This window comes from Haemaphysalis longicornis, unplaced genomic scaffold (genome assembly GCF_048455015.1).
Source record: "Haemaphysalis longicornis isolate Haplotype H1 unplaced genomic scaffold, Haemaphysalis longicornis Haplotype H1 scaffold_6, whole genome shotgun sequence".
Taxonomy (NCBI): domain Eukaryota; kingdom Metazoa; phylum Arthropoda; class Arachnida; order Ixodida; family Ixodidae; genus Haemaphysalis; species Haemaphysalis longicornis.
Genome location: NW_027526407.1, coordinates 192,925,270 through 192,934,349, shown reverse-complemented (window position 1 = coordinate 192,934,349; position 9,080 = coordinate 192,925,270).

Here is a 9,080-nt window from a genome sequence, read left to right as displayed (position 1 = left end):
AAGTAATTGTGACAGTGCTAATCTCTTGGGAGGCAAAAATAGAGTTAGCACATTTCTTAGACGTAAAATGCAAAACGTTTCCCAATGAAAAATTTGAGCATCGTTAGAGTCTGACATTGCGAGAGTACAAGATACTTTATTAGCGTGGTCAAAAATCAACTGAAAACACAGAAGTAAGGATAGCAAAAACGTATTCATGCCAACTTGCACAAAAAACAAGTTAGGGATTGCGTGCGCCTATTCTTCGGAGACATTTAAACTTCGTTCTCTGCAGCTATTATAAAACTGTGCTTTAACTGAAGTTGCACCAGGGTAATATAGAATTTGTTTTTTCTATTACGCCTGTATTGCTTTTCCAAATTGTGGTAACCAATGCTAAAAAGACACATCCATCAATTTAGGCAAGTAGTCTACAACAGCGTTCCAACTTCAATTTGCATATTTCCTTTCGTTTTGGCTCTAATATTCAATAATACTAACATAAAATGTCTCCAAATAGTGTAATGAGAACTACAAAAGATGAATTAATTACGTAAACATGTAAGCGACAGAATTATTAATACTCTCTTTTCATAAATAAACAGATGGTCATAGCTGCGGCATACTCACTGGCGCCGGCGCGTGCCCAGGTGAGAGCGAACACTCTCTCTCAACATCTGCGCGTGTGCGGCCCAGCGCTCTCTCACTCCGCCGGTGGAAGGCGCTGCGCGCGTGCTGCGCATGTGAAGCACTCTCTCTCTCCGCGGTCTCCTCTCCTACGGGCGCGCTGCGCATATAACCGGTGTGCCGCTCTCCGTCGGCCTTTCGGTCGACGGTTGCTTTCCTATTGCGCTTGAACCCACCTCAGCGTTGCTTCACACCATGGTTCCCGCGATGGGAGGTGGGCGTAATTTTTTAACGTGCGGTAATTTGGTGACTTAAGGCAAATTACAAGCTATTTCTGTTCGAATGTGCGCATTCCTCCGTGGCTAGCTTGTCTTTCATAAGGGAGATCGGGGGTTTTGAGGAGCTTTTTGCGAGTTAAATACGGGAGCTCTGGCTACATCGCTTGTAGTGTTAGCATGATGGGCTTGTTTGCAAGATCGTTGCGTAACGAACAAAGTTTATCAACGCCAGAGCTCTAGCGGTGCATTCACATTATATTCTCGGCTACCGTAGCTTGCATAGGGGGAACGATAGCACGATAGCTTTTATTGGCTTAAATAAGGGAGCTTTTGGTTACATAAACTGCAGTATTAGCATAATTGACCTCGCCCCCAAGATCAGCGCGGAAGAAACAAGCGTTAGGACTGCTGAAATGTGTCAGATACGACCCAAACGAATCCCCCGACAGCATTCGCTAGCAGCCTCTGTTAGGGTACCAAATTTTTGGGTCTAAGCAATGTTTTCCGGCGTGTTCCAGTAAATTCGAGCTTAGGTGCTGGTGTTGTGTTTTGAAAGTCTGTGGTTCGAGTCTTGGCAAAACCTGAGACATTTTTTATATTTTTCTTTGCAATTAGGGGGTCATCGGCATTTTTTTTCAAGGCAAAAAAGGGAGAGTACGTAGCATTTTAACCTACAAGTGACGTTTGACAGTAACCTCATTATCAAGACAGCCCCGAAATTCCCTTTGCTGTCACTTTGAATTCATGAAGCTTCAGTCGGTACGTAACATCAAGGTTAAATCAAGTAGCAAGTAAAGTTGTGCTTATTGCGTCTTCGTTCATCATCCTATTTTATTTTGTTCAGATTTGACGTCAATGACCCCCGCTCTCAACCCCCCATCCACCAAAAAAACCTAGAAGGCTTGCTGGCAACGTCGCTTGTAAACGAAATCTGCACTAAGTCCCTGCCTCTTTTCGTGAGGTTCGGTATTGGGTACTGTTTTGAAGGTCAAAGGTTCAAAGCAGTGGTGAATTACAATATTTGCACAAAACCCCTCGGTATAAAACCCTTACAAAACGCATACAAAACCCCTCGGTAACTTCAATGCAGTACGCCGGCTGCGAGTTTGAAAAAAAAAACGTATAGCAGATATAGCTAAAATAAATGTAACCACGATAGACATGCTCGAAGTAAAAAAACGGACATACCAGCAACATTTCAACAACGTCAGCAAAATATGTCAAAATATTGTCCCCAACTGAAGCAGCAGCAACATCGAGAGTACGTCTTTAGCAAAGTTGAAAGAACGTACGACATTAAGGTAGCAGCAACGTTATCTCAACATGCAAAAATTTTAATTAAAACAATGCACCTTGTACGGATGTTTAATAGAGATACTGCTGGCACATAGACGTTCGGATCTTTTTGGGACGTCGCAGAGATGTTAGTGGTTTAGTGGGTATTTATTGTTTTGAGACATTTATGCTTCAGTTGCTTGATTTGAGGAATGGATGTGAGTTTGTGGTCAAACACAACACCTAAAAACGTGTGCTCCTTGTTCACAGGAAGCGAGACGCCATTGAGAGTACTGTGTGGGTCCGGATGAACTCCACGCTTCCTGGATAACACAATGTAAGAGCTTTTTGCAGGATTTAGCCTTAAACCATTCTTGTCTGCTTAGCCGGCAAGTGTCTTCACGCAAAGCTGGACTTAACGTTCGCAGATTGATTTATTTGAAAATTTATAAGATATCTGGACATCATCTGCATAAACTGAACAAGAAGTGTTTGGTGGCAATGCCTACGGAGCGGGTTCATTTTTACTATGAACAGTGTGCAGCGAAAAAACACAGCCCTCAGGCACGCCCTTTACCTGAACATGTACATTAGAAATTGCACTACCAAATCTTAAACGGAAAGTTCGTTCAGACAAGCAGCTAGAAAGGATGCTAACATGTTGCCCGAAACTCTGAATGACTTCAAGTCACTCAAGATGCCGTATTGCCATGCCGTGTCGTAGGCCTCTTCCACATGAAAGAAGATTGTAACGCAGAGCTGTTTGTGAATGGAGGCATCTTTTATGTAGGATTCCAACGGTACAAGTTGATCGTTGGTGGAATGCCCGCGCTGAAGACTGCCTGGCAGGTCGGGGGGAAGACAACTGTACTCCAGGAAGTACACAAGCCAGGTATCAGCTCTGGGGCCGTTGTTTGCACCTATAAAAGTGACACTACTGTTGAAATAAAGGCAGCATTCAGAATATATGCAGGCGTCCCCGTTGTGTCTTGAATATTTAACTGCAAATCTAGTGGGGTTGCAGGGTAAAAATAATTAGGGAATATTCATAAATTTGGCTAAAAGTTGTGAATGCAACCTAATTCAATAACGCAGTGCGACTGCCAATTTTCAGAACGACACCTGACGCTTTTCATTCGTTTGCTGTTGACTAAAACTAATGACCAGAATTTTACCACTATATTCGCGTACATTATTTACCCGCCATTCAGACTTTGATGCATGTTAATTTGATGTTCCCTTTTTATTAGAAACGTAATTACGGTTCCCTTTGTTATTGAGAGGGCTGCAGTCAATAAACGAGACGTTTTTAGGCGTATTTTTGCATTAATGTTTTGGTTCGTCTAATTGATTGTACTGCAGCTAATGACTATTGATTCCTGTGGTTTCTGCGGCCGAACACGAGTGAGTTCCCCTAGTCCACTGGACAAATACAGTGCAAACCTTGCTTCCGCTCGAACCCTAAGTACGCGTGTAGCGTACTAAACCTCCAGACTCGGTGTTAGTAACAAAGTACAAAACATGAATGCCCCATGTATTGCGAAAGTATGGGCACCCCTGGGGAAAATATTAGCAGCCACACCATCAGCATGACGCCCTTAAAGCAAACATTGAAATAGATACAGTTGCTGACCCGGCGAGAAAAGCAGTGTCTGACGCTCTTCCAAGATAAGTACGTATCTCAAGCCTGTATTCTTAGTGACAGCTGCATTTCCCCGCCGCACAACGTATTTCAACAAGTGCATCACAATCAGCACTCGCGTAAATTATTTCGCAAACTATTTTCAATTGTCGTGGTCGGTGTTGAGCTGTTCTTGCTGCTTCTTGTATATCAGGTACCAGTTATTAACCGCAGTTGGTTATGTACTCCCTCACTCCGCCAGAGCGACGGGCGCAAATGTCAACTCGGCGTCTATTTTTAAATCCCATTCTGCTTAACACGTGAAATGGTCAGCTTTTTCTAACCTAGATTGCATATTGTTGCGGCAGTAAGTTAAAAGCCCTTTAAGCCATAAAAACATTCCGCAAATGAGCAGTGTTACGTAAAAATACCGGGAGTTTCTCATTTGTTTCGCCGTGCACGGAAACAGCTGGACACGGTGTTGAGGCGGCGGGACAAGCTCTATTGTCGTTCGTAATTAAGCGGTACCGAATAAAGCAATTTGTATTTTTTTGTTAGGGTACGCTGAGTTGTTGAATTCATAACGCGTTTGTTAGGTGCTGAATTATTAGAGCAATAGTTTCTTTCAACCTGCAAACTGATTTTCCTGCTGTAACGATATTTCTCTCAACCTGCAGTGCACTAGAGTTTTACTACTGCGTTTCGAATGCAAGGTACGGTCTCATTTTACTTTATTGCATGTACTGCTGTTGGCGTCCTGCCCGGTCACGTTCCGGGCAACACCAAAAATAAAAATAAATATCGATGGAAGTAGCGTTCGCCAAATGATTTTATTTTTTGCACCGGAATTTTGCCGATGCGCCTCAACTTTACGCTTTGCTTCAGCTTCCAGCATTCAAAACTCGACATTTGTGCGTCATGGGTTGGGCCATTTGCACCAAGTGGCACCGAAAGGGCAAAAGGACGCGAATAGGCCATATTTCTTCTCTACTTCTGCCGCGTCCATGTATTGGTCCTCTCGTATCAAGCGGGGACTGGGACGTCCTCTAGTGGTGGGTTGGAGATCTTGCACCAGCGCGACACTGCTATACAGGCGGAAAGGGTTGACCTAGAGCCACCCTGTAAAAGGTCTGGCAGCCAAAAATGACTGTTAAACCAACGATATAAGCGGTTAAGTGCTTGTGTGAGTGAGTAAATATTTAGAGACCAAAAAACCCTTCGTCTACTATCAGTATAATATTGATAAATGATATTGGGCCCATGCTTGTACACTCCGTTAGACAACTTCTCTTTTGACAGGCAGTAATACATTAGTTTATATTTGTGGCCATTTTAGCGCACGAAAACATGCAATGAACCCGTTCATTGAGATTAGGGGCCTTGTTTTAGTAGGTTTTATTTTGGCTTACAACCTTTTGTTGGCCATCTCGTTTACATGTAAAACTTTATTTACCAGGGAAGAGTTCTCCTGCTGCGAGTATAAATTAGAGAAAGTGAATGTCGGGCCCTAAACGTTTACGGTATTCTTCTTTATTGACTGCAGCCCTCTCAATAACAAAGGTAACCGTCATTGCGTTTCTAATAAAATCAACATCAAACGGAACATCAAAGCAAAATACATCAGTCTCAATGGTGGGTAAATATTGAACGCGAATATTGTGGTAATATTCCCGGTTATTATTTTTTAGTAAATCTTCCGTCCGTGTCATGACTTACTTCGTGAGTAGCTAGAGAATAAATGTGCTCTGAATGGCTAGAAAAACTGGCAAAGAGTGAGGGTGTAGCGCAGACCTTCTACTACAAATCTTGCTTTGGTAACCTAAAATTCTCGCCGGTAGTAGATGTCAAAATGCAATACGATGCCCGGAATCTCGACGCTAGACGGGAATACAGTAGGTCAAAAAGGTAGCCTTTAATATTTTCACAATCCAATCAACAGTACCAAATACTTCGCGGGACCATGCTGTGTTTGTGCATGTACAGTGGACTCTCGCTAAACAGAACTTCAAAGAACCTGCAAAAGATGTTCCGTTGATCAAGAGTTTTGTTTAGAGATAGAATAGACTCTGCATCGTACAATTCTTTTTACGGCAGCTGGTTACGGCGTACATTGTCGCAAGTGCCGTTTTTGTGAAGGGACCACTTTCGAAGTGGCTGATTACATCTATCTTTGCGGACAACGCAACCTCATTGTGCGGTCGTTCAAGGATTCCATTATATACTGGCTTCGCAAAAAAATGTCGCATACGACACAGCACAAACTCAGAGACACCGCATTAGGTCAGAGAAAATGAGAAACCGCCCGAGACGGAAACCCGAAAATATCCGGGACGAGAGGGGCGGAACAGTGATTCGCACTGCGATTGCTCTGCGCTTGCCCAAATAGTTGCGGTTTCGAGTGGATTTTTATTTACGTTTACTCGGTGATCAAAAAATATTTGTTGAGATTAACGATTTTTTACACACTGCCCTAATACAAAGCTAACAAATTGTAAGGCGCTTGTTCCGTTAAAACGGTAGTTCCTTTTAACCGATTTGCGTTTATCGAGATTTAACTGTACTATTTGTGATCGGTTTGTACATAAAAGCCAAACTAAATTAAAAAGTACACGTATACAGCAAATTCTAAAACAGGAATTATAAATACCCGACTGATGGCACTTGTTTGTTTTTTTAAGCAATCATTTCATAATATTGAGGTCGCCGTAAATAATTTTTCACGAATGATTTTTCAAGAAAAAGAGGTTTTGTGCTATCTTGTGCTTGAAAGTAATATGGTACAGACGGAATGTTAACTGCAGCTCTGAAATATGTAGAATTTTGAAATATTTTATTGTTGTGACCCCAAGGTGTCATTTTTCTCTATTTGCTGCATTTCGCTTGCATGGCATTTGGCTGAGCACAGCTTCAAAACAACGTTTCAGTGGAAAAGCTTGTTTTCCTTTTCATGACATTGACGTCACATTTATGTCAGAGGCGAAAACTGCGCTTGGAAAGTATTATGTCCATATGTGCTTTTTTGGTTTATTCACCTCCACATATCCAGACAAACGGACGGAGCACTTCATTGACGATGAAATGGGGTGACTGTCTTTGGGAATGAAAAGCATTTTAAGAAGAAAAAAAAATAATATGTACCGTTGACTTTACGTCATGCTACGTTAATCGGTGTGGTTTGAGTCAGACGCAACAGATGGATCAGTTTGACGAGAAATCTGGATATAAAACCTGTACATGTGTTATCAGTAAAAAATAATAAAATTTATGGCTCGGATAGGCGATTTTTTTAAAATGGCTGCTATAAGGTGTCGTAGCTATCTGTAATATTTCATTGTTATAAATCTCCTTAATGCCATCACCTAACGCTATTATTATAGATCAGAAGTGGGGACCTTCACACACTTGAATTTTTGTAACGAAAAGTGGTCGCTACAGAGAACGTTGCTCGTGTAGCATATATTTGCCTGTAAATGTATGGGGGGTGATCGCGTGCTACACTATGAATTATGAGAGGCTGCCATTGTTCATCACAAACTGCGAAATTAGAAGTTTAGTTTTAATTACACGTGGATGTTTGCACCCAGAAAGGAAAGGTTTTGTTTCTACACATGTGCGCTCCGCGTCAATAATCACATAGATCGCTTTTTGTTTTTGCGAGTTGGAGAAAGACATTGTTTAATTTATTGCTGGTTACAAACACTGCAGGCCCTACTCCTACCCACGACGGAGCCGAAATAAATACTTCGGCTTAAGGTAAATACACGATTGCATGGTACATCGATATTGCTTCATTTAGTTTTGGAACGTAGAGCCCAAACAAATCGAATACAAGAGATTGAATGGTCAAAAATGGCTACAAAAAAAAATTTGATGTGGTTTACTCTTTAAACAACATACTTCAACAAATAAATACACAAAATAACGTTTTTTACCAATGAGCGAAAGGTTTCTTGCGAGGAAAATCGGATTAAGCCATTTTTATGAACGTGCTTCTAAGCTGTTTGTATTACGAGACTGCGTAATGTGATTTTTTACCTTTATACATAACTGTGTACGCACTTTCCCATCGGGATAGAAGCAGAAGTTAGCTGAAAAAGGGAGAGACACGGGCTAGGATTGCTGCAGTGCGGTATCAATTTCGAACACTGAGCGACGCGTTCATCGTGATACGAATCAGTACAAAGTTGTTCTCGACGCCTGCGCGGCCAACCAACAGATTTCCACATAGCGACAGCAAGTATGCTTATCTTAGACTTTCGAGAGGTAAGCATCTTGTTCTTAAGCCCGCTTTTGACAAGTTCGCTATTGCGCTACACCCTGTTAGCGTGCTCGTTAGCTCAATAGGTAGAGCAGCGGCTTTAAATAGCCAGTGGTCCCTGGTTGAAATCCTGGACAGCGACCACATTTACTTCAAGAGTGGTGTTTCTGAAAAGGCTCCACGTATTCTTTCTTAGCATTAGGACTGCATTGACATGGATGTCAAGTTTTTGTTTGCAGAGACTTGATCCGTCTTGCGGATTTTCACTAAATTTATTCGTTAAACTCGGTTTCGCACTACATCAGGTATGGCACGGCGCCCTGCATAAAACTCTTCTGGTGTACCGGCGGGGCCACAGATTTACATCGCGGTCCTCCGCATCCAAACATTTGAAAACAAAGAGACACGGAGTAAGATTACTGCCGAGCGTGATCATTACAGACCGGAACAAGTAGCACAATAAATAAAAGATTTAGGCGTCTAATTTTCAGTGCCTACTGGGACTCAAAATTGTCATATAGGATCTCTTATACAAGCGAGAGGAGCTCTACATTTTGCATATAAAAGGCAGAATTTGTACGTACTTCACCAAGGTTTGACGACAAATTTCCTCAGTAGCAATAGAAACCACGCACAAATAAAAACGGTTTTTATTTTCTTCGTGAACATGCTTCATTGACGTGTCGCCATTTTGACAGATTTGCGTTAAACGTCGGTAATTGTAAATGTAAACGTTCAAAACACAAAAGAACCCTACCTAAGTTGTAAAGTTGCATACTTCAGAGAGGGTTAACACAACGGGGACAAAAAGCGAAGGAAGAAACAGCGCCTCTTGTTACCTTACTTTTTTTTCTCCGTCGTGTTATCACTCTGATAACTATTAAATGACGTGAAAAACCAGCCCTAGGGTTGTTTACGGCACAAAGTTACCTATTTTAAATCAATATGTTTGTGCAAATACAGAATGCTGAACGTCTAGTGTAGTTGCTAGAGCGCACTGGTAAATTTGAACGCTCGGGGATCTAAGTCCATTTGGAATATC